A 27,527-nucleotide genomic window follows, 5' to 3' on the forward strand; every position below is an offset into this window, starting at 1 on the left:
TAGAGTCTGTTCTGCACCTAGTTTCACACTCCTCAACCCTGTCATGAACATTAATAATGATATTTATGATACCTTCACCAGGATGAGACCTTCTTTTGCAAATATACTGTAGGACTTATTCTCTGTAAGGTTTACTTATTATTGTTATATTATTTTTAGTCATAGCTACCCTGCTTCTTGCAGACAGGAGGAGAGATTGAGGAATATTCACCTCCTTTACCTGAAGAGTCTGAAAGGCAGATTTCTAAGACTGCCTCTGTTTTGTCAATGTAAAGACACATAAATCATGAGGTTGAGTCATCTCATCCAAAATCAGACATCTAATAGAGATATGATGGGTATTTTCTCAAGATACCAGTTTCTTTCCACTGACAACAGAATTAGTCCAAGATTACTAACTCCTATGGAAATATCTTAGAGACAAGTGCTAAAACAAGACCTAGAGAAGGAAGGATGATCTCTCATGATTGTTCATGAACAATTGCTAAAAAGTCCATCATCAAATCCTGAATGCTTGAAAACTACAACTCCTGTGAGGTGTTCGTGTGATAAATATTACAGGTCTAAACAGAATCAGATAGCTGGGGGTGATTTTGCTCTTGCTTATGTGTTTTCATGATCTGGTGTTTTCAGTGAGCACATAGTGTGTGGACATTTATGGGACATCACTAAATGTTCTGTATGCTGAGCAAGGGGATCTGATGACCACGATATTTGTGTTCAGAGGAGTGTCCTGAGGGAAAAGCAAATATTCTGTCTACATGGTTTTCTTACTACAATGCACAGGATGACATACTTGTAAGACACTACCAACCATTTAGGAACACGCTTTCAAAAGTGACAGGTTTCATTGAGACTATTGTTAGAGAAGTGTCCAAAATTTGCCTGCCTACATTTTATCACCCTTTTAGCTATGAATTAGAGACAGATATAACTGTTCTTGTCCATTATAAGAGCCCTTTTCCTGGAGCCTGGGCATCTTCTACAGTAATAAGGAAAATATTTGTAATGGAAAGAAAAAGCATTTGTTTTTTGTTTGTTTGTTTGTTTTTGTTCTTGTTCTTTTTTTTTTTTTTTTTTGGTTGATTGGTTTTTGTTTTGCCAGAAGGAATGCAATACAAGGAAAATTATTTTTCAAATTATGTTACCCACATGTATTTAGCAAATTTTCTCCACCCAATCGAAAGGAAGGCCTGTTTTATTACCAATTTCTGGGTCAAAAGATGTGGCATACTCCCTCCTTTAAAGTGGGAGGAGGGAGCCCACCAGCGTTTTTTCACTGACACAGTCTGGGCACTCTCCTGGTTCAACCAAGTCTCCTCCCTTTCCAAGTGTCGTTGAGGTTTTTCCATGTCTTTGATCCCAGAAGAGATGGAGCCAGACAGGCAAATGCTTCCCATCACTCGATGGCCTAGCCATTGTTATCTGAACTCCTTTGAAGCTGGGAACCTGCAGCCCTTATCTGAGACCATTGTCTCACCTTTCCTGTTAAGTTCTGCAGCCATTCCTTTCACAGTTTCCTTTGACTTCACTTCGCATTCAGCCAGGCACAACTAGGAAAGAAAGCAGAACCACACAGAATCTCTAAAGATCACACAGATAGTTTTCTAGCAATGTCAGAGAAGCAATTTCAGGGGATAGAGGATCATATATATGTATGTATATATATGTATATATAAATCTCTCTATATATATGCCTCAAGAGAATCTGTCTAAAATATGATTTTAGAAAGTGATTTCTTTCTGACTATTACAAATCACACAGGGTACGTTAGATAACATTCCCTGATTTCACCCTCTTTTGAATGGAATGTGCACCTGGAAGCAGCAATACAATGATGTGAGACTGCAGGTCTTCAGAGGCTGAGGCATCATCTCACTAGGATCATTGGTGACAAGGAGCCAGTAGATAAATATCAGTCATTTGGAATTATTTCAGTGGAAGGATATTGTGCAATCTAAAAGCTAGAAGTCTAAAAACACAAATTAATTCAACACTGTGTTTACACTTGCACTGCATGACTTTTTTCTGTATTGACATACAAACTTTGTGACATAGAAATCTTTACCATTCTTGAATAAAGTTATTTAAATGATGAGACAGCAAGGGAGCATCAAGATGTGAGTAGAGATCTTGCATGGAATATTCTCAAAATAATTAACAAAGTGCCTAAATTAGGACATTAGGGTGCCTTGCATTGCCCTGTAGACAATGAAGAGAGACAGAGAGAGAGGATCTCAAAAAATGTATCCAGAAAACTTCTCTCAAAAGTAGTTTTTTGCTGTAGTGATAACCAAAAAAATACAGGTAGGACAATATTTGAAGAAAAATGTAGTATCTTTTGTTTGATCAGATGATGTGGGTGGAAGAATTAGATAAACTTTTAGGTACAGAAATCTTTCTTCAGGATGGAAAGAGAAGCAACAAAAGCTTTGATATTTATGTCTCAAATTGGAATCGAATAATATATCCTTTGTTAAAAAAATTCAGGGTGTATTAATACAAGCTTTTGATATACAAAGGAGGGAATTATCAAAATGAATTGAACCAAAAGGGGAGGCATTCTTAAGAAAATCTAGTATCAGATAAATAACAGAAGAAGTGGCCATAATTGCTGGATAATTTTACTTTGTCTCAGTAGCTGTCAATCCTATCTTTACGGCTTCATATAACAGTAAAAATAAAAAAGGCTTTTTAATAATCTTTTGATGTACTAGTACTTTTCTAGTAAAAGTTGTGGTCTCAGCTTTTTCTAGTTAGGAATGGAACATATTCAGAGAAAAAAACAGTCATCTCAGAAAAGAACTGAATGAATATTCTTTTTTTTTTTTTTCAGAAAAATGCCCCGCCCCTAAAAAAAAAATTTAAAAAAAATAATGGGAAAGTGAGAATAATTTCAAAAGAACCAGATAGTCAAATTAAAACTTTTTTTTGCAAAACAATCAACCAAGCTTTTGACAGAAGATTTTTGGATCAATGTAAAGTACTTAATTCCCAACTAAAGATATTATTTAATTTGTAGTTTAATTAATTTCCCATCCCTTTTTAACTTCTTAATCTTTTTTCTTGTTTTGGTGGTGGTGGCAATGTTTTTAATTTAGGTCACCACTATAAAGGAAAATATCACTTCAAAATGAAAAGTCAGGAAGTTCAAATATGTCAAAAACCGATAAGCTGATAGACTGGGACCACTGTTTAACATGATAACTAATACTGTGTGATTGTTTATCTTCTTTTTAGTTCATCTGTTTTGATCTCATGTCAACAGTCTCTTGCTATCTCTGTGAGGCAGAACAGGCTTTTACGCCATGTTTCTAGAAAAAAAACTTGTCTTAAAATATCCTGATGTATGTGTAAGCCTCTTTGAAATTACAGCCGTGCATATGAATAAAGCTTCTGGGCTTTCAGTGGAGCTTTTCTGGTTGAACAGAGGTGATTATTCAAAAGTGAAATATTTCTCAGAAATGATATGAGGCTGACAAAATTTAGAAGCACACTTAGGTTTCAGAATGTGATGATTCTGAAAGTTTCCATCCAGAATCTGACTGCTTGGTTTCCTGTCATTTCACTTGCTTTGCAAAGTGCACTGCTGATGAGCTGAGCCTGAAAGCTGCCAACCCTTCAACAGCTCATATGGTAGGTAAATATACTATATGGTTAAATGCATTATTCCCAGGGAGTGCTGTATGATAAAAATGCTGCGAGTAGCTTATATCCACACAGTTCAGCTTTAGCCCTCCTGGAGAAGACTATGTCCTCTTGTTACATGTCCCTAAGTTAATTCTGAGCCCCTTGAGCTTGCCTATGTCCCTAAAACACAACACGCTATACACATACTCACCAATAAGCCAAGAAAATACCTGACACATATGAGAAAAGCTAGGATTGCAATGAAGCATATATTTTGCAAAACTATCCAAATGCTAACAGGACATTCATTGCTTGGACAACAAAGATGGCAACAGCAGTGTTAGCTTAAATGGCCTTTCCTAAGCGGAGCATTTGCTTAAGTCATAAGAGAATATCAGAAGATCTTGAAAGAAAATGGAATATCACTCATTTTTAAGGTGGGTAGGTACGTGGGCTAATATAAATTCAGAGACAATGACAATACTTCTGTAATTAGTACTGTAAGAAAAGACCAGACTGAAGAAATAAAACAGGCATCTTTCAAGGCTGGGTCTATACCCATTACAGGAATACGCACAATAAATGTAAATAACACATTTGGAAAGCAACCATTCATTACACTGTGAAAGAAAGTTCCTATCAGTTTGGTGTACAGTAAAATCACAACTATATATGATCATACTTGAGTTTCTGTACTCACTAGTGTAAAGGTTTCTTTTGTACAAAATTAGGGGAAGATAATTTTCCTTGTATTGCATTCCTTCTGGCAAAATAAAAACCAATCAACCAAAAAAAAAAAACAAAACCAACTTCTCTACAAATCAGAAAGTAAAGTTAAAAAGAATCACTGTAGGGAGAAATAATAGACACATTCACTAGTATAGAGACAGAACAATCAATAAATGTAGAAAAAAAATAGAATATGCTCTCTGCAGAGTAAATTTTTTGAGAGATGTCATTGACATCAGTTTTCTACCTTTGGAGACACAGCAGCAGATTTGTCTTTATTTGACGCTCTGTTTTGGAAGAATAAGTCACCATCTAGCTTGTATTTGGTAACAAGTTTTCTCAATGAAAATGAGTAAATGTTTTGATGGTAAGGAGGCTACTAAGGTGTACATAAATAGTGTTTTTGTCCAAGGAAGGATGATTGATGACCACAACCAAGGAATCTGAGCAGTTTCAGAATGAGCCAAAGATGTTTTGCTAAACAGAATTAACATTTCATAATAAACAAGATAGAAATTCTGTCAAATAAAACTAACAACTGGGTGAAAGAAATCGGATCACAGTAAGGTCAGGACTATCATGGTCTACTTGGCTGTACAGATGAGGAAAATATATGAGAGAGAAGCCATTACAATGCAAAATTGGGAATAAGATACAAACCATGGAACATTATTGAAAAGGAACAAAATTTAGTGTAGGATCCTGACGCCTCACTTGTCCATAGGTGCCTCCATGATGAGTGTAGTTCTGAGACAGAAGGAAAAGCAGAAGTGAAAATCAGTGATTTATGGATGCAAAAACTAAGTGCCCAAAAGATGAATGATTTTGCTCATGGTGTTGTGTTAAATGTTCATGACTTTGTCTGGGAAGGCCACAGACAGATGAAGCAGCCATGGATGGGACTCAGAAAATATTCCTAAGAACACAGAGAGATTTTTTTTCAGTTTCATATGTATGATTTGAAAATTAGTACCTTACAAATGTTAATGGAACAATATATATTACTGAACAAAACTGCACTAGACTAGATTTTACAGTGAGAACACACACATATTAATCAGATAATACCAAAAACAGAAAAAAAAAAAAAAGATTTTTCTAACCTCCAATAAAAACAGTTAGAGGCAACCCTGCAGAAAGTAATTGGCTATGCCTCTGCTGCTAGAAACACACACACACAAAGCAGAAACAGAAAGAGATTCCCTGGCTTTTAAGACACATGGCAAGGACTTTGTAGCATCCTTGGTGTTCAACATGTGTCCCGGCAAGCATCATGGCCCCCTTGTAAAAGCTGGCCTTGATCTTATCTACTAAGTGTAGTATTCCCTCAGCCCTGAATCATGATGACTATTCTGTGTGTTTATTTCAGTCTGCAATGTCTGAAGACTGAAGGCATTTTCAAAGTCACCATAGTGTGTTTTTTTTTACAAAATTAATTCAAAGGTATGTGGTGCATGGCCTGTGATGTGGTATGAGGGCATGTGGGTGTTTCTTTGGATGCAAAAACAGGTGGAATAAAATGAGATGTCTGTAGAGAGCTAGTGGATGCTAGACATTGTACAGCCTCATCTGTAACACCTTTCAGAAATAAGTTCTAGAGTGAACTATCACCCAACCACCTAGGAGGATTGACTTTGGTAGAACTAGCAGTGGATATTTTTTACTTCAACTTCAGTAAGGCTTTGACATCATCTCACATAACATTCTCATAGACAGACTGACAAAGTACAGGTCAAATAAGTGTACAGTAAATTGGACTGAAATCTGGCAGAATAGATCTGGTCAGAGGATTATGATCATTGGCACAAAGTCCAGTTGGAGACAGGTCACAAGTGATGTACCCTAGGAGTCAATATTGGTACTAGTACTGACCTGACACTGGGATAGACTGCACCTTCAGAGAGCTCACAGATGAAAAAAAACAATTAATGAACTAAAACCACAAAAAAAAAAAAAATTATAAGAGGCTGATACACTGAATGGGTATGCTGCCACTCAGGGGTACCCTGACAGGCTGGAGAACTGGACAGAAAAGTATCTCATGGCATTCAATAAAGGGAAATGCTAAGTCTTATGTCTGGAGAGGATTAACCGCAAGCATCAATAGTCTGAGGGCCAACTGGTTGGAAAGCAGCTTTGCTGAGAACCTCAGGTTGCTAGTGGACACAACTGACAGTGAGCTAGCAATGTGCTCTTGCAGCAAAGAGGCAGACAGCCTCCTGGGCTGTATTAGAAAGTGTAGCCACTGGGTCAAGGGCAGTGATCCCCACTCAGCACTGGTGAGGCTGTATCTACAGTACTGTGTCCATTTCTGGGCTACACAGTACAAGATGCATATGGACATACTGGAGAGAGCCTAACATAGGTCCATGAAGATGATGAAGGCACTGGAGCACCTCTACTGTGAGGAAAGGCTGATAAAGCTGGGGATGATAAGCCTGGAGAAGAGAAGGCTGGGGGGGAATCATCAATGCATATAAAAATACACTTTGATATATTGATGAAGAGGCAGACAGACTCTTCTCAATAGTGCACAGTGACAGCACGAGAGGCAATAGGCACACGTTACAACACGTGAAACTCCATCTGAAAGCAAAATAACATTTTTTTTTTATTAATTATTTTGCTTTGAAGCTGGTAAAATGCTGGCTTAGGTTGCCCAGAAAGGTTGTGGAATCCCCATCCTTGGAGATATTCAAAGCCTGACTGGACATAGAATATCCTGAGTTGGAAGGGACCCTCAAGGATCATCAAGTCCAACTCTTGATACCGCACAGGTCTACCCAAAAGTTCAGACCATGTGACTAAGTGCACAGTCCAATCTCTTCTTAAATTCAGACAAGCTCGGTGCAGTGACCACTTCCCTGGGGAGCCTGTTCCAGTGTGCAACCACCCTCTCTGTGAAGAACCCCCTCCTGATGTCGAGCCTAAATTTCCCCTGCCTCAGCTTAACCCCGTTCCCGCAGGTCCTGTCACTGGTGTTAATGGAGAAAAGGTCTCCTGCCTCTCGACACCCCCTTACGAGGAAGTTGTAGACTGTGATGAGGTCTCCCCTCAACCTCCTCTTCTCCAGGCTGAACAGGCCCAGTGACCTCAGCCGTTCCTCGTACGTCTTCCCCTCCAGGCCTTTCACCATCTTCGTAGCCCTCCTCTGTACACTCTCCAACAGTTTCATGTCCTTTTTATACTGTGGTGCCCAGAACTGCACACAGTACTCGAGGTGAGGCCGCACCAGCGCAGAGTAGAGCGGGACAATCACCTCCCTTGACCTACTAGCGATGCCGTGCTTGATGCACCCCAGGACACGGTTGGCCCTCCTGGCCGCCAGGGCACACTGCTGGCTCATATTCAACTTGCTGTCTACCACGACTCCCAGATCCCTCTCTTCTAGGCTGCTCTCCAGCGTCTCATCGCCCAGTCTGTACGTGCAGCCAGGGTTTCCCCGTCCCAGGTGCAGGACATGGTCCTGGGTAACCTGCTCTAGGTGATGCTACTTGAACAGAGTGGGTGGACTAGAAGATTTCAAAACTCACCTGCAACCTAAACCACTCTCTGATTCTGTGATGCTTCGAAATGACACGGAGTCAGACAGGAAGTGAACTAGCAGTTAACTGTGTGGACAGTCAGGAGTCCAGTGCTTGAGCTAACCATCATTTTCTTCGCAATGTGGGTGAACGCATTTTACAAGCAGACTTTCTTAACATTCCAGAAAGGAGGGACATGAATGTCAGTGAGATAATTGCCTAGTAAGGTACATAAAGGCAGCGGCTCAAACAAGTTCAGACAACTGAGCCCTCAAACATGACATAACTTGAATTAATTCAGCAACTGCTAACTAGAAAAAATTATGACTGATGGGAAAACTATGCTACAGCACACAGTACATCAAGTCACATCTAAACAGCAGACAGATGTTTGCCATGAGGTGTCTTGGTGCATTGGTCATGTAGACTAGGGGAATGCACATGGCTTCACCATGTGCGCAGGTTTCCCTTGCAGAATCAGGCTGTACCGGGAGTAACATGCACACCTCAATTTGCCCCTCATGAACAGCACAGACGAAAAATGACAGGTATCTGAACTCTGAAGCTGGGAAGCTGCCCTTTTTGAGACATGCCTTCTGAGATTACTGGAACAGAGTGAGTTGGCAACAGTTGTTATGCGATATAGAGGCTTATTTTACCCCTGAGCGATCAGTGAGGAATCAGGGACTGCAGGGAACATATATCTGCTAGATTCCTCAAGACTGCATGTATCATCATCTGCTGGACACGAGTGGTTCCATCTACACCATTGCTCCTGCCAGTCCAGACCATCTGGAACCAGAATTTGTTTGTGGCCACCACGTTTCTTTCTGCCACAAGGGTTATGTGAGGATAAAGCCATACAAGACAAAGATGTGTGCCACAAAAATGTCTGCTGACCATTGCACATTCAGAAATCAAGAGCTCACAAGGAACTCAGTCTATAAGCCCTCCTTTTTACTCCATTCATTCACTTGTTTTCCAGATGGATTTCCCAGTAACAGTGATGGAGTTCCCCTGTTAACCTGGCTCTTTGGTCTGTGCTTCCTATCTAGTCAGTGAATGTGTCCAGAGTCCAAGCCCAGACACACCATAGGCTGCACCTTGTCCCAGAGTGGATGCAGAAAGGGAATCCTGGTCATTTAAAATTTTTTTGAACTCTTGGTGATAATCGATAGCTATTAATATTACTATGTTTCACTAGGTGTATTCACAGTGAGGGAGCAGGGATTTAGGAAATAAATTTATAAGACCAGAGGCTTCATCATTTCCTTTGATGATGGGACAACTTGCAAACCATTCTCACTCAGGAGTGACCAATTCACTTTCATGGTACATTATTCTCAGGCTAGTGAATCTGAATTTTATTTATATGGCTGTACTATGTACTATTTAAGTGTGTCCTATCCCATTGACTAAATATCCAGTTAAAGTTTTCATATTCACTGAATTTTTTAATGAGCAGTGAATTTGAAAGGTCCCAAGCTTCTTCCTGTGACCAAAGACCCATGACCTCTTTTTTTTTCCTTTTTTTTCTTTTTTTTTCTTTTTTTTCTTTTTTTTTTTCTTTTTTTTTTTTTTTTCCGGAATATCAGAAAGTTTTTAGCGGTCTTAGAAGAAAAACAGAAATATCTAAATTACTTGGTAATACCTGTTATCTTGCCAACCTAAGACTCACACTGTGAAGATATTACATTGAGCAAGTTGAAAACTTTTTTAAGAGAGGTAGGCTCTATCTGTTTTCATCCATGCTGTTTGTAGGCAGAAAATGGTTCTGATTTTGTTTGATCTTTCTTTTCAAAATGCAATAAGGGGAAAATGAAATAATGGAAACTACTGTTCTTAAGATGCTGAAGGAAGTTTACCAGAAATAAGTATACAATAAAGCTGAATGAAACAATAGCAAGATGGAAAATGGATTTAAGCTTCCAAAATGAAGAGAAGCATATTCACAAAGAGTTCACTGAATTGTACAGTCTGACTCCATCACCGTCAGAGTTAATCAATGTTACTACTATTTCTTTTTTGGGTTATCATAGCACAGAACAGAAAATGCTCTATGTATTTTAGACAGCAAGCACAACTAGGTAGTTATTAACCAGTGTTATTGTGTCTAAATCTGAGACAAAGATAAACAAATGTTTTAGAAAATTCCATGTTAGAACTGCTAGTGTGTAGACTTCAGTATAAAGTGTAATAACCAATCTGTAACAGGAGAAACCATGAGTATGTATATTTTTAAAGTTATAGGAATGTTTTAAATTCAGCCTGACTGGGCTACATCAAAAATGCTCTATAAAGGATGTTATTCCTGTTATTTATTAACTCATAGTGTCAATGATTTATTTTAGACAGGCAGGCGAGATGCTATATTTCAGGGCATAACAAATGAAAAGTTTAGTTCATGACAAATTACATTCTTTTTCCAGCAAAATTGTCTGACTGTAAGAATTACTAAAGTATGTTTTTGAAAATCACTTTTGTGAGGCTAATTTTCTGAGGCAAAAGAAAAGAGAAGAATAGAAAAAGAAAATGGAAGTTGAGCTAAAAAAAAAAAACAACACTACTATCTGTAATATAGTTTTAATGTAAATATTTTAAATATTAAACTTTTGATCATAAAAGATTGTTTTGTACCTTCTAACCAAACTGAAAGAAAGGCAAAGGAAACAGTCTGAAATTTCACTGCTTAGTATGAAATAGATCAAAATGCATGCCCGTGTGAACAGTAAATGTGTTGAACAGGGAATTCTAGAGGTTCAGTTCTGATTTATTTTTTTTTAACTAACTTTTTAAATAGAAATAAACATTTGAACCATGGGTTTACCTTTCTTATTTTAATTTATTTTCAGACAGCATGTCAAAATCAGTGCAGTGCAAGAGTATCTGATCAAAACAGTAATCAGAGAATCAGACTTCATTCATTAGTTGTATTTTAAAGAATTCTGCAAACCAAAGGCACTTCCTAGAGACTATTTTATATTTCTGTGATCAAAACCAAAATTTTAAGCAAGCAAACAGTATTGTTGACATTGGAGCCTAATAAGGAGGCTTGCAAAACCATTAATGATAATTAATGCTAGAACCAATGTGTATGAGACAAACCATTCTAAATACAGTCTCAGAAAGCACCTTCAGCAACAGTTCAGTTTCTTATATAAATACAGTATGAGAGAAGTAACCACTTTGTACTTGGTGCATTACTGCAAATGCATGAATGGGTGAAACAAAATATCCTAAAGTCTGTTTACAGAAACTTTTGAAACTTGACCAAGAATGTTATAATTTGGTCCTGTTTGTTTTAGAAGAGCAGGCATATTTCCTGACACTAAAATATGGAAGTTGAAGAGAACGTAATCCAATTTTCTTCCCCACATATGGTCATCCAACCTTCCCTGAGAAGTCTCTGTCAAAAAAATCTTGATAACTCTCCAAGAAACTCATTTACTGCACATTTAACTGCTGAACAAGATGATGGGGTGATGGCAACTGGAGGACTAGACCACCATCTGTGTCTGGTCAAGTAACCCAGATGCAGCCACCCTCACTGTATCAGATGATCAGGTTTGCCCCACAATCTTTTCATGAGACATGGTGGGAAAATCAGTGGCAGGTAGCTGATCTATACCATAGCATTTCTTAGGGAGAGAGGGAAGCTATAGGATGGCACTGCCACTAAGGACTGGATGATGTGTCAGGGGATGAGAGAGGGGAGCTGAAAGATTCCTGGGTGACCTTAGTCTTCTTCATCTTCACCCCTGATACAAGAACATCTGAAACAGTGGCAATCAACTGTGAGAGACCAATGTTGCATATGTATTCACATATACACATATACATACACATACACATGCATACACACACACATATATGTAGGAGAGAAGAAAATGGGAAGAAAGAGCCTTCAGTGCCGTCTTGAACAGCTAATTTTTTGATCTTCCCCAATTCACCCTTATTTTCCCTTTGATGTTATCTCAATTTTTGTGTCTTTACACCTCAGTGTACCCCTCTTTCTGCCGCATACTTTTCACTATACTCTGTAACAAATGCAAAAGACAGTCTCAGAGGTACCAAAGAGGCTGGGAAATAAATATAGCCAAGCTGCTCTATGAGCCTATGTAATCATACATTATATCATTATTAGATATATCGTCTCTGATACAAAGGTTTGTATCTCTGAATTAACATAATATTTTTAATTCTTTTGCAGTTTTAGATGCAGAACAAGAATTACAAGGAGTACAGATTTAAAAATAAATACATCGATGATGTCCAAAGAGTACAGTGAATACATTATTTCCTTAAGATAAAAAGTCTCTATTTAAATCATTACCAAGGCATGTTGTGATTGTCAATTGAATTTGACAAACCTGAATCATGCATTCATCTGTAACTATTTCTCTTTTGTCCTCTTTATCTGCTACAGAATTAGTGGTCAGAGTCAGTTCTGAAGGTGTCATTTATCGTTTTGAGTATTTTCCTGTGAATCAGCCCTGCTTGACGAGTCTAGTCACTGGTTTGTCTTGTATATTCATTCATTCATTGGTTCGTTCGTTCATTAAGGTCAAAGAAACTATAGTCATATTCACATCCAGTTCATGCAATATTCAAATATTTGTGTTTAGGCCTCAATGCCTCAATGCTGTAATGTGATGGACAGCTGGTGTTTGATATAGAGTTCCACTGTTTACTGTGGGAAATAAAAAAGAAATGCACAATTTCTGAATGAGTTTTTTTTGTTTGGTTTGGTTTAGTTTTTTCCCTCATAAGGAGCTCACATGGACTAATCTACCTGCTGTTAGTTGGTGCAAATGGAAAGAAAGATCAGTTCCTACAGTTCTTTGTTCATTACTGCATTTTTTGCAATGTACTGTCATTGCAGAGGTTTCTTCTTTAAGCCTGCACACAAATGCATCATATTCTTATTTGTGAATAGTTTGGTTGGTTTAGGATAAGAACACATACCAAATGATTCTCTTAGAGACAGTCTTGGCAAAAGAAAATCATATGGAACTGCACTGCAGTTCAGGAATATTTAAACTGTGAATGGCTTTGTCTCTCTTTTGATCTGTTTACTCACATTCCTTATGAATGAACCAATGGATACTTTGTCAAAATTTATATTCAATTAATGTTCTTCACATCTTGCAAATGAAGGCAAACTTTTCTATTCCATCAGGTAAGTCCTAGACCATAGGAAATCAATACTCCACAATTCTTAATTTCAGCTTTAAACTATAGGGGAAAAGGTAACACTATCTGCATATCGAAAGAAAAGTATTCCCATGAGACCTGGAACTATTAAAGCCTGCATTTTTATGGGTATATGTTATGTTTGCAATTTACCTATTATGGGCACACATTCCCATCAACTTTTAAAACAAATCTTTTGGCAGCAACTTTTGAGTACTACATTAAAATATAGAAATTAGTTCACTGTAAGTGACCACGAACCCTGCAAATTTTCTTTATGATATCTTCTCTACTCAGGACAACAGAAAATTTCTATTAAAGAAAAAATAACAAAATTGTAGGAACAATTCTGTCCCAGATCATACTGAAAGTTCTTGACTTCCAGTCTCCTCTGTCCTATTGAAAACAAGAGTAAAGCATGTTTTTGTTATTTTTTTAAAAATAATTATTTGTCAGTTACCTATGAGCTGTGTTGCCTACCAGTTTAGCTATTGTTGATACTCTCCGGTGGCCCAATTTTTCTGCTATGCTCTATTTGTAGCTATCTGCAGCCATAAAAAGCTGATGGACATCGAAAACAAGTCAGCAAGACAGTTCTTTGCACATATTTTGTCCTGCCGTTTTGAAGACTTTCCCTTTAATCATAGAATCATAGAATCATTAAGGTTGGAAAAGACCTCCAAGATCAGTTGGTCCAACCATCACCCCACCACCAATGTCACCTTCTAAACCATGTCCCTAAGCACCATGTCCAAGGTTTCCTTGAACACCCCCAGGGACGGTGACTCCACCACCTCCCGGGGCAACCCGTTCCAATGTCTGACTGCTTTTTCTGAGAAGAAATGTCTCCTAATTTCCAACCTAAACCTCCCCTGGCACAACCTGAGGCCTTTCCCTCTAGTCCTATCACTAGTTACCTGTGAGAAGAGGCTGACCCCCACTTCCCCACAACTTCCTTTCAGGTAGTTGTAGTGAGCCATAAGGTCTCCCCTGAGCTTCCTCTTCTCCAGACTAAACACCCCCAGTTCCCTCAGTCGCTCCACACAGGACTTGTGTTCCAGGCCCTTCACCACCTTCATAGCCCTTCTCTGGACATGCTTGAGGGCCTCAATGTCCTTCTGGTAGTGAGGGGCCCAAAGCTGAACACAGCACTCAAGGTGCAGCCTCACCAGAGCAGAGTACAGGGGGACGATCATCACTTCCCTGGTCCTGCTGGCTGCACTGTTCCTGATATATGCCAGGATGCCGTTGGCTTTCTTGGCCACCTTGGCACACTGTCAGCTCATGTTCAGGCGAGCATCAAATAATACACTTTAAGAGAGATGATATGTGCATATATTTGAATAATAATTAGAAACGGATTGTATCACAAGAGTATTTCTGCCAGTTGTCAAATTAATCACAAATATCCTTCCATATTGCTGAGCCTCATTTCAGAAACTAAACAGTTTTGAGCCAGAAAGTCATTCCAAAATTTATTTATTATTTTTTGTCCATATGCAAGCAGCTAAACCAGGAATGGATTTCTACAGCCAGACCAGCTGCAGTGTTGAGCTGAGCTCTTTCCTTCCAGGGCTCTTCCTTGTAACTCTGAGTTATGTGCACCCACGAGTGGACTGTAAAAAGGAACAGACAGTCATTCTTTTTTTCCTTCCTCCAAATGCTGTGCCACACCATATGCTTAAAAGAACACAGCCAGACAGAGAAGCCTGTCGTACATAGACTAAGGATTCTGCAGACCAGAATAGTAGTTCTTTAACCTAAGTAGTTTAAACATTAAACTTCAGTAGTTCTTTAAAAGTGTCTTTCTCCATCAAGCATGATCCGTCCTATACCTAGTACAGAGCTGATATAATAGACTAATGACGAAAATGACAAGGAGAAAAAGTAGACTGGTGTAAGTTCACTACAGATCCTACCATCTGGTGACACCTCATTGAAGGCATAAGGTAAGAAATGAGAAATTATTGTGAACTTTCCATATTTCATAGAGCAGGGAGGATGTTTACTTCCACTTGGTGGCTGCATATCAGAACTTTCTCAATATCCGACCTGAAGCAAACAGACCACTCTATGATGACTTTGTCACCTCACTTTGGATTTATATGTAGTCTCTGTGGAGCCTGAGAAGCAAATGGATGTGAATAGTCTTGACCAACAGGTGAGCTAAACAAAGATGTTGCCAGAGCAGAAAGATAGCATTCCTCCTGTACAAATGTATGCACCAATCAGCAGAGGAGAGAACAGGACCATGAAAGTTGCGATGGAGAGTAGCATCTGGTTAAAGTTAAAACGGATGAAACAACGTTAATGAACAGGACTGAGAATGAGAAGAATGCAGGGGGAGCTATCTCAGAGAGGTTAAACAGTCCATGTCAGTCCTCACCCACAGGGACAGGCAGGCACATGTGGCCTCTATGTGGGGAAGGGAAGGGAAGGGAAGGGAAGGGAAGGGAAGGGAAGGGAAGGGAAGGGAAGGGAAGGGAAGGGAAGGGAAGGGAAGGGAAGGGAAGGGAAGGGAAGGGAAGGGAAGGGAAGGGAAGGGAAGGGAAGGGAAGGGAAGGGAAGGGAAGGGAAGGGAAGGGAAGGGAAGGGAAGGGAAGGGAAGGGAAGGGAAGGGAAGGGAAGGGAAGGGAAGGGAAGGGAAGGGAAGGGAAGGGAAGGGAAGGGAAGGGAAGGGAAGGGAAGATAGTAAATTTTTTATCTAGGAGTTTTCTTCCATTGAATGTCTGAATAGCTTGGAAAACATTGGAGAGTGGAAGGGCAAAGAGTGGACACCTACTATTCTGGTCCCTGCTCCCAAGACAGTTTTTCTTGTTTATCTACTAACAATCTAATATAAAAGGGATGCACTTTGCAGTTAGCTGGTTCTAGCTAGTCTCCACTAGGAGCTCTAAGGGCTCCACATGCTCTATGGATGAAAGAAAGATGCTAAGTAGCATTTCTCTTCTGTTGTCAGTTTTCTGTCAGTGTGCTAACCACCCAGCATCGTCCTTCTTCTGTCAGCATGTTAGACACCAAGCTAATCAGCAACACACAAGCAGTGTCACTATGTCAAAGGAAACTAATCAGTGATTTGATGAAATCTCATTTTTCAGGTTGCTTTTTTTTTTTTTTTTTCCCCTGAGGGATTTGGGCATCATTTGAGCTCCTGTCTTCCTCAGCTTGAATCAGAAACTACTTTGGATGACAGATAGGCACCCATTTCCTAGCAACAGCAATCTGAGCATTTACAGGTGAATAAAATCAAGCTACCTCAGAGAGGTTTTAACTAGGTAGTTGGCTTAGTGGCTTAGTGAATTTTGGTGCATACAGAATTAAGCAAGACAAGAAATGGAGTAGTTTTGGGGAATCTAAGTCTTAGCATAAGCAGGATTTGCAGACTGGATCCCTCTGAATATTTTTTTCCTGTGATATGCTTAAATGAAGAAACTCAAAAATCTACAGAAGAAGCCTGATTTCATTGTTCCTCCACCTCTTATATTTCCTTAACAGAGAAGCTTTTGAGCTTAGAAATGCCTATGAAAATGCTTAAATACATTTTCTGTAGCTGCATTTAACCACCAAATCTTGACAGCTTGAATCTATAGCAATCAATTAGAATGTAGCCAGTACAATTGTATACCCTTCCCCATAATCATGAACCAGTGATTATTTCAGTTATATTTTACACTGTGACTCTATTTCCCATTAGCATTACCTTGGAACTAGACAACATCATTCACCTTATATGACACAATTTAGTACTGTTGCAATAGCTGATAACACGCAAGAGAGGAAGGAAGGGAGGGGAGGAGGGGGAGAAAGACATGCCAGGGAATAAGCAGCAAGTGCTTGCACAAACCTTTCTTTCAGTTCAAGTATGTAAAGTGAGATAAATGGTCAAACTGCAGACATACTGCATGCAGTGGGAGCCAAAAGCTGCTCCCTGGATTGGCAGCTCCAGAAGCCATCAGCACCGGATCCTCTCAGCAATTACCAGCTCGGAAATGTCCTTCCATTGATTGTGATGGACGTAAACCAGCTGTGTTTCAATAGCGAGAGAACAGAGAGAGGAAGAGCCAGACGGCAGGACACAAACAGTACCGAACACTGGGACCAGCTGCAGCCTGCAGGTCACACTTCCATGTCAACAAAAAATGTTATTTAATATTTGCCAAACACTGAAGTAATTCATCACAAGGTATAAGTGGATCTATAATGTCTGAAATCACCCGTTGAAGATTAACTGGATGTATCACGTTTCCAGTGCAGTGACCTAAATGGGAAACAAAACAGTCTGAACCTTGTAGGCACGGCACTTATTCACTCCCTGCAGTAGCAGGGTTCCCATGCTGGTCAGCCTTACCCATGTAGTTTAGGAAATCCTTGTGCCAGAATATTTGTGAGCACAAAGGACAGTGCTAAAACAGGACAGTGCCAGACTGTCAAACCCAGCTAATGTGAGAGTCTGATCAAATGTATGCAGCTGCCTTCATCTAATCTAGAGCCTGTATAAGACAAAATTACTGTGAATCACTGAGAGCGGAAGAGGTTGATTATTGTTTAAACATAGAGATAAGCTGGCAATAAACTGCTCATTGCTGGAGGGTGCCTCTAAAAATATCTGTTTTCCCCTGCAGATGTTCTTCAAATGGACTCCAGGCTTCCTGCCTGTAAAAGGTGGCACTTCCAAGAGAAGTGGCGTCACAGCAAGCTGCCGACACTGAAATATGGTGCTTGGTTTGAACTCCTTCAAGTTTTTACAACAAAACAAAGAAAACCCTTTGAAACACAGAATGGAGGGAAGTCCCACAAGAACTTCATAGAGAGAAGAATTATCACACATATCCCAAAGTGGATACGAGAAAAAAAGAAAAAAAGAAAAAAAAAAAAGAGAAGTGGCTTGTAATTTGTTTTATTATGTTTTAGTACATCTGCCTGAATCTATAACTGCATCTAACAAGAGAATAAATGTTAATTCAATCCAAAGAGTCATCCAACAACTGTAATGACTAACATTTCTGTTCGCTGACCTCTGTCTGTCCGCACCCCAGTTGGACTCTGGTACTGCTAGACGTTGCCTCAGGTAGAAAGCAATGCTCAGGTAGTGACTATGGAGCAACGCACTTCTGGCAGGGGCTGCAATACTGCCCCTTGTATTGCCCCTTTGGAACTGCAATTTCCTATTGCAGGCATCAAGAAGCAGTAAGCTAACACGTTATGTACATTCTTGTAGTTATTATAACTAACCCATAGAGTGCTTCTACAATATAGTATTTCACAGGATTTCCTCAATAATTTCTTCAGGATCTACTCAGGACTGTTGTGCAAAAGCCATAAGTATGCCTCTAGAGAACTGAGTAATTATAAGAGGTTTTAAATAACACAATTAAGTATTTAAAATAATAAAACATATCAAGGTCACACAGTGATGAGAAAGTACAACATGAAATGTTCTCCTTATTGCCATAACAGTCTTCCTGGAACTCTGCAGAGCTCATTACATCAGCTTTCCAGAGAAGCTTTCTGCACATCATAAAAGGCAGCACTCAAATCCTTTTTTTTATTCTTTTTTTTCTTTTTTTTTTTTTTCTGACCCCTGAGGCATGGGTTCAATGCTGCAGCTGTGTGAGACTCAAGCTCAACCTCTTTCACACTTTGAGGGTGTAGGTCCTGACCCTGCAGGCCCAGGCCCAGTTCTTCAAAGATGGAGGCCAATGAGGTTTTGTACCCAGATGCCCACCCTCTAATTCACCCTATTCCACTTGTCTTCTCTGCCATCTTCCACTCCTACTATCCTTCTGCAAAATCCCAATGCCAACCCTTATCTTATCTACACCGCCCTACTAGTTCCACATTCTGTTTACCAGTTCTAGAGCATATCATGAATTTCCTTAATATTTTTTTCTTAAAAGTTACATTTTTACTTGAAAAGCCATAAGTCAAATGCTACATTAAAAGATTTAGAGATTATCCAAGATGCTAATATTTGCAATTAGAAGATAATTTTTTTAACATATGAATACTTAACAAGGTAGTGAATTTCACAGGTCATCATTCACAAGTCTTTAATTAACCTGCAAAATTAACAAATGTTGCTATTTCACACAGTCAGTGTAGATCCCAAGGCACCACTTCATCCATCCATTCCCCTCTCTCTAGTCATTCTCCAGTACCAGAGTCAAAAGTATTTTTGCTTGAAGCACTGCAGATGCATGACCCTACAATTCTTCATGGAAACACTGATTAAATGCAGAACTTATATACTGCAGTACCAGTTTTTCCATTAGACTGCAGTCATGGGATTCATCAGCACTACTGCAGGTGTCCAAAAATTAGATGGACAAGTCTGAATTCAGTAAACAAAGAGACAAAAAAAAAGTCAACATATAAGCAGAAATTTCATCTGATGCCCAATATTATTTTTTTTTCAGAATGTTCCTTCAGTATTTTTTTAAATGTTCTGTTACCACTGAGAATAAAGTTCAGTGCTGACAATTTGGAAGTCTGGTATAGCTTTTGCTTCCATATAGATCCAGTCCGTAGTGCTGGAAAAACATTGCCAGAACCATTTGTTAACACTGAAGAAGGAGAAGAACATGCCTATTCTGGTTTACTTTTTCACTGTTTTAAAATTATTTTTAAGACCTCTCTCATTTTTCCAAGAGCAGCACCAAGGCTTGTCAATACACATCTCTCTGAAACTGAAAGCCTAACAAGCAAGAACTGATGGATATACAGCCAGTAAAATTTCACCTTCCTGTCTGATAAAATTCCATCTTTCAACAGCTTTCTTAAGAGTTAATTTTACACTGGAGTAATGGAGAGGTGGAGAGGAACATTCCCTGCTACATGAAAAGAAAAGAAAAGAAAAGAAAAGAAAAGAAAAGAAAAGAAAAGAAAAGAAAAGAAAAGAAAAGAAAAGAAAAGAAAAGAAAAGAAAAGAAAAGAAAAGAAAAGAAAAGAAAAGAAAAGAAAAGAAAAGAAAAGAAAAGAAAAGAAAAGAAAAGAAAAGAAAAGAAAAGAAAAGAAAAGAAAAGAAAAGAAAAGAAAAGAAAAGAAAAGAAAGAAAAGAAAGAAAAGAAAAGAAAAGAAAAGAAAAGAAAAGAAAAGAAAAGAAAAGAAAAGAAAAGAAAAGAAAAGAAAAGAAAAGAAAAGAAAAGAAAAGAAAAGAAAAGAAAAGAAAAGAAAAGAAAAGAAAAGAAAAGAAAAGAAAAGAATTTATGCAGTATGCATAACAATAACAATATGGCTATCGTTACTTTGATTTTAAAAGAAGCAAGACCTTTTTTTTTTCTTAGAAGCAGTCAGTGTATTACAGCATCTCTGTGCTACCCATCATACATAGTAACACCCTTTCAGGGTACTGTAGCTGTCTAGCTGTGTTCAACAGAAGCCAGTTTAGCCACAGCACAGGCAGCTTGTGCCCCAGAAGTCAGATATATTAGTTAATAAGTGAAGGGGTGAAGCAACAAGCCTGACAAGAAACTTCCGAATGATGTCATCAGGACAAGGGCTCGTCTCAGCGTGATCCCAGCAGGAGAAACCACTGGAGAGAGAGAGAAAACTCGCCGCATAACATGCAAGGCTTTGCTACAGCCGGACCTTTCAGCATAACAGACAGGAGCAGAGCAGGGAAGGACTTTGCCCTGCCTGGTGGAGATGTGAACTTCTGATCATTAATAAAAGAAGGATGACTGACAACTGATGAAATCAATTTCCTTTATCACAGCTGGTGGTCTCACAATTAGCAAAGCTTTGGGCAATTACAGGATTTAAATCTCTTCCCTTCTTGGTGTTGTGGGTTTGTTTAGGTATTACTTTACAGTACAGTATTACTCTAGCATTTGTGGGCTGAAGTGAATTTTCAGACCATGCGCTGAGGTCTCAGTCCTGCAAGCCCGTCAGACAAACAAAGTGGAGACTCTAATACCATGACTTCTGAGAGCGTAGTACTCACCCCATGAAATTAGTAGCAACTCAGAAAGAGGTAAGAAAATATGCCCTGGTAAAGTCTGTTTACAAGATTTGGGCCTGTCAGTCCTGTTCAAAGTCCACCCCCCACACACCCCTACACCTAAAGTTGATCTTGATTTGTCTTTTTTAGAAAGATGAATGGACAAACAAGTGATGTGTAATCCTAGGTGATTCATACATTTCAACACTAAAATAATATATAACATTATTTGTATTGTTTGCAATGGTGATATGTACCTACAACATTCAAATCAACTTAGAGGTATACTGTGCTGTGCACACAAGCAATAAAAGCCAGTCCCCCCACCCCTCATCACCTTATTAAGGAGTTTCTAATCAAAATAAACACAACAGACAAAAGGTGTGAAGAGAAACCACAAATACTATGTTGAAATGTCCTTGTTTGCAGTAAGCCAGAAGCTCAGCAGCAGGGAGGATACTGATGCCAAGTCTGTCCACACTCTTCCACCTGAACATACCCTTGCTCAGCTCCACCAAGAGCTTTTCCAAGATCTCCTACAATTGGAATTGAGAAGCCAGGCCTTTTCTTCAAAAACTGTTCAGCCTTCTTTCCTTCCTGTACTGGAAGGAAGGAGTGTCCACTTCTATATAATAACACTATTTAGGGATCACTTCTGGTTTGTGGGTAGTGGAAAAGAGCAGGAAGGAAAGCTCTGCCTTGCCTTCAACAGATTCCTTTCATGCCACTATCTGCAAAAACGGAAACACAGGTGGACTTAATTCATTAGGTGGGTAGTTTGGACTTGCTGAGTGGCAGAGGAATGAAGTGCTTAGTCGTCTTTCATTTAGGAATGTCTCTAGGAGCATCCAGGGCTGGGGAACCCCAGTGTGAAGCATTTCCAGCTGACCAGGCAGGTTGCTCCTCTGAGGCTAAGCTGGCTGACTCGCCACATTGGAAGCGCCCATGCTAGGTTATGCAGAGCCTCCAAACACCTATGTTTGCTCATGAATCTGCACCTCTTGGTCCTCATGGGAAAGATGGGAATAAAGGGCTTCCTTGTTCCACAGGGTGTTGGGAATGCAAATATGTGAAAGACGTGCAAGGCTCAGATTCCATACTGAGGGAATCATCCTTTTGTCCCACAAGCATTATATTTTAGCAAGAAATGCCCACGATTAACTTTAAGACGGGGTCTTTTCAAAGTGGCAAAATGTGTGTCCGAACACATTTTAGGAGAAAACTTGGCATGCATTAACCTCTAAAAAAGCCAGACTCTTCTCTGCGCTGAGTTTTTAAAACTTTCTCAAAAAAACAATAACCTGCCTTTCCACCCCCCCGGATCTCTTACCCAGAGTCTCCGTCATGTGCCTAACTGAAGTGTTGTGTTATGATTGCCATAGAAACAGCAATCCAACAGCTGCCTTGACATTTTGTCTTCTGCTGCTTTTAAAATGCTTTCTTTTTGCCAAGAAAAACTTTTCTCAATTATTTAATTTTTTTTTCTTTGCTGAGCGCTGTTCATTCCACTTTTACAAAATAAACATTTAGAAAAAAAAAAACAGCGGAAACTGCCTTGGTTCTAACCACATATTTTTCTAATTGCTTTTATTCTTCTCTCAAGTCATTTTAAAGGTTTCTGAGGCTGTGCACTAAAAAGTTTACGCTTTATTTTGCAGATAAAGTGATGATTATGCACCACTGTGCAGAGCCACCGTGGATTGCCAGAAGACACCTCCAACCCCATGTGCAAGGGCAGCTGCGCAGCCCTACCCAGCCTCTCTAGACCGAGAGATGGAAACACTAACCTCCTCCTCACCCCCTGAGTCTGCTCAGATCTAACATTCCCACTTAGATTTCTCCCCATGTTGCTACTCACTCTCCGCCCACCAATGCTTTCAGGTCCCAGCTCTATCTTACGCACTTTCCAAGGAGCTTTTCCTACTATTTCCACTTCTTTCTTCTTTTGAGGAGTTTAGGAGATAAGACAATATGCAATATGAGTAAACACACCTTTTCACTCTTGTCCTGAAAGGGGCAAGGTTGTGCGTAGTGAAGCAGGATTTTGGGGATGCCAAAGAGGATGCAGCCACAGAAGGCCACAATCCCCTGCTGGTGACCCAGCCAGTGTGTTCTAGCATCTGAGCTATGTTTCGTGTACAGACAGCGATACAGAAAGCACCACACAGATTTTAAGTATATACAAATGGGCTCTGCTAATTGATCTTTCATTTTACTAATTCCACAATTAAAAAATAAAAAATAACAAAAAGCCCACGAGTTTTTAATTATCTAAGCTAGTCATCCCTTTCTTTTCCAAAAGGAGAGAATGGCATAGTGTTCCTTCAATGCGGCAGCAGACAGGGAGGTGTGAGAAAGCACTTTCTCTGCAGCCTCTCAGAGCGCTCCCCCCAGGATTCTTTCCCATCCCAGCCTGTACTTGAGCATGGTTTCAGGTAGCCTGGTGCCAGGAAGGTGTGGGCTGGAGACGTGCTGGGGCATGGAGACACACACAGGACATATTGAAAAGAGATTGATTCAAAGCCTCAGTAGGCTGGATTGTCTACAGCTTGACCAAGGTGGGAGAGGCAGGATGCATGTGTGTGTTGAAGGGGTTTTGGCAATTGTAAAATAAGGTTAAAACTCAGACACATTTGGGCTGAGAAGATTTAGGGTTTAAAACGAGTAAAGGGGTGAGGGTGAAGGCACGGGCCTGACAGCTTCAAACTGCTTTTTAACTATTTTTCCTTTTTTAATTATTGGATAAGCTGACAAATTAAAATTAACAACCTTTATCTGAAATGCACGTATGTTTAACATGAGGAAGAAGGAAAACACCTTCAGAGGCAGTCAGCTTCCTGTCTTATGCTTTTGAAATCTAGCTGATGGCTCGCAGAACGGATCTTAAATATGTATATATATAATCCGCACAGCTAAAAGTCATCTATTTTAAAAGACAAGTGTTTGCTCACATGAGGAACATTGTACTCAAGAGTTCAGTCTTTGTGATCCATATGGATTTCATCAACTTGTTTGCCAGGAATTTAGGAAAAACAAACTTTATTCATGTTCCTTAGAGAAATGAATTCAGTTCGTGGTCTGTGCAAAAAGAAATACAGCTTGGGAACAAAAAAGCCCAGGGCATTCCTGGAACTGGAAGGTCAGAGAGCCAAAATAAGTGATCTACTTAATATGTGAAATGAGTGACTTGCAATGGCATCTTCATCAGCACTTGAAGTATGGGGTTTCAGCTTAGGAAGTGATTTCATGTCACATCCCATAAAGGGCCCCCAAATGTGAAGTGTTTTCCCAAGCCGCCCTCTAAGCCAGGCACTCCTGTTGCTCTGAGAATAGCATTAGTTCCTAATATTGGATTCCCATTTCTGCTCTTCCTCTGGCTTGAGAACCCCTAGAATCCTTTTTTTTTTTTTTTTTTTGGGCAGTCCTTCATCTGGACTGCATGTGCCTTGTACATTGGGTGTAGGACAGAAAAGGAGAACTGCCCTCTGAGCACAGACCCAAATCCTCGCCTTTCCCCCAGCCCAGTCCTCTGGTCAAAACACAAGCACCATGTCTCCTTGGCCTTTCTCTGTAGCACCACACAAGTTACAAATTACTCATTTTCCCTGGGATCTTTTTTTTTTTTTTTTCTTTTCTACTTCCTGGTCTGCAATTACTTGGGAAAGGATGGTCCCCTTGTTCATTTGGATGAACATAAAATATTAGAGCTCGCCACTGCAATAATATAAGAAAAGGAGAGCTAACAAATACTAGAGGAACGAGTCCCTGAAAGAAAGGAGGGAGCTGCCAAGACCAATGACTACATGACTTTGTTTACTGTCTTTCCTTTCTTTCATGAAACACATTTATACCAGGATCTGCAAGTGGAACATTCTTCCAAAAATGGATACCTACTGCTAGCTAAAATACACTTGATATGCCTATATGGAAATCTGAGGTTCTTCTTCTGCATCTTTGAGGGGGTTTACTTCCAGTGAATATACTTTTTTTCTAATTCATTACATTTTCCATGTCTCATAGTATTTATATAGAGAAAAAAATAATGATTTGTCTCATTTGATGTTAGATGTTTAGATATTTGGGGGGGGGGGAGGAAAATAAAAACCAACTTCAAATGAGAACCTTTTCAACTGTCTTAGACTTCCAACCTAAAGATGGGATGTATAATTGTCTAGAAGTACCTGAGGCCTGTTGCCTAACCTCTGGAAAGCTAAATTTAGGTGAAATAAGATCTACCCAAATTATTCTGTACTATGACTTAGTACATCATTTTTGAGTATATGAAAAATTTAGTTGCATAACCCTGAGTTTCATTTTACCAGTGATGATGAAAACCCATGTTCTTTTATACAATGTACTGGTGTTTTGTTTTCTTTATCAGAAAGAACAGGTTTTTTGTTTTGTTTTGTTTTTGTTTTTGAAGATGTGTTAACGTATATTGCTACTACAAATACAGGCATTTATCTCCAATGACACTTATGTTAAAAGTACAGTCTAATGCCAGAAATATATACTCTGATTCATTCTCAAAGCTAAAGTTAATAATTATGCAGGTTAATCTGTATGTTGCTCAATTTTAAATAGCCAGGTCTAAAAGTAATGCATTACAAATCTTTATGGTTGAGACATTATAATATGGTATCTCACTGACTTTTAAAAGGAAGCGTATTACTGCTCAGTGAAATGTTTGTTACATTGAATTAATGTTGCATTAGAGCCCTTTCAGTAAATCAAATGACATTACTCACTCATATAGCATTCTTGGCAAGCCTCAAAAAAACATTTTTAATACTTAGGAACTATGAGATAGAGCCAGACAGTGATCTGATGTTTAAAACGGGACTAGGCACCTTATTTCAAAATTGAAGTAGAGAAAAAAAATAATTGAGTGATTAGTTTTTTAAGCCTAAAGGCACTGCATTTGGTAAATATGCCTACGTACCCTGCATCCAGACCAAGGTAGAGAAATCGAGTCTTTTCTTCATGTGTAACTGTGAAAAGTAATGTGTGAAACCAGAATTATTCTTCAAACAATGTTGAGAAAAATATGCTTAGCTGACCTGTTCTGAGAAAATGAACCCGACTTTTTGCAGAGAGGCGCTGAACACACACAGCCTGCTGCTGTCACTTCGGGACGGGGAGGGAGGGACGCCCTGTCCCTGGCTGCAGAGACCTCAGCAGTGTTTCCTCCATCCCTTTCTGTGCCCGAGCAGTGCAGAGGGGCCAAAACATGTAAGCACATCTGTTGTTACCCCTGTTTAACAATGACACTTGTCCTGTCTTTCTCATGGCAACAACCACCCCCAAATGCCTCATTCAGTTCCTCGTCTGTGTCCATCTCTCCATGAGTCTTCGGGTGGTTACGCACAAGGAAAGTGAAAAATCCTGAATGGCACGGGTTAATTTTTCTACTGGTGATGGCTGTGGCTGTTTACTTTTTAAACAAATGCCTAATATACACTGCAACTGGCTGAGTGCACAGCCAAAAACAGACCACAGGAAATCTCTTTGACAGCCAGGAAGGCAGAATTGTTAACATGGGTCTGCATTACAGTGAAATAATAATAAAAAAAAAAAAAAGGGGGGTGGGGGTTGTGAAATCTCAGTTGATGCTACAGAAAAACACCGCAAATGGCTGTTTTCTAAGAAGAGACATCTATTAATAGCACAGGCATAAATAACTCTTTCCATTTTGTCTGAAGGATTATTGTGGCTTTTCACCTCAGTTTTTTCAACGGAAGTGAAGAAGACAGTGTAATACCAAGCAAATAAACCAGCCTAATATAAAGTTCTCACTGGCGATAAGAAAGCACACGAGGTTATTTATTGCTATATTTTTATATTTTCTTTCAGTTCTCCTTTGATCTGTGTTAACATAGGCATTAAACTGACAGCTTAAGGTCAAAATATGTACTGCGATATTGAAAGCCAGCCATGTATAAGGGAGTATCAAATCATTCATTTAGAGTGAGTTACAAGGCTTGGTTAATATAGTTCTCCAGGGTCTAGCTCCATCCACACAGACAAAATATTTACTGGCTTTTTCAGGAAAAAAAAAAAAAAAGAGTTAATAGAAAATCTGTGCGTGCTTCTCTCCTTTTTTTTTTTTCTTTCTTTTTTTTTTTTTTAAGGTACAAACATCTGCACCAGACACTGGGTTTGATTCTCCATCCAGTTACGGTGGTGTGACAAGAGCTGCTTCACAGACAGCAGTGGAATTTCAGCCTTAAATGAAAAAAGAATAAGGCTCATTGTGCTTTTAATTTTGTTTCATGTAGGCAAGAGGGAAGAAAATTGATTTTGGTCTCAGCCTTTTTTTTTTTCTCATACATGTCACTGATGCATTTCCAACCCTTGGAGAATTGGTGAATGTGGGAATACAGGCTCTAATACAAAACACTTGGCCTGTTTTCAGTTCCTAACACATACTCCAGAGTTCATGTTATGGTTATCAGAAAGAATCTATGAAAAATGAAGCTGTGCACAACTGCACACCATCAGCATGGCTTAA

General features: G+C 39.3%; 1 protein-coding gene and 1 long non-coding RNA gene across 3 annotated transcripts in view; one reads left to right on the forward strand and one right to left on the reverse strand.

Annotated features, from left to right (window-relative positions):
- Positions 1-27,527, reverse strand: part of NDFIP2 (Nedd4 family interacting protein 2) — a 140,884-nt gene that overhangs the window by 36,456 nt on the left and 76,901 nt on the right. The window lies entirely within an intron of this gene.
- LOC310885107 lies at positions 5,031-18,040 on the forward strand. The gene is made up of 2 exons (XR_014574555.1): positions 5,031-15,026; positions 17,700-18,040. It is a non-coding gene; the product is annotated as an uncharacterized lncRNA (long non-coding RNA).

The sequence above is a fragment of the Anser anser genome, assembly GCF_964211835.1.
Source record: "Anser anser genome assembly, chromosome: 1".
Lineage (NCBI taxonomy): Eukaryota > Metazoa > Chordata > Aves > Anseriformes > Anatidae > Anser > Anser anser.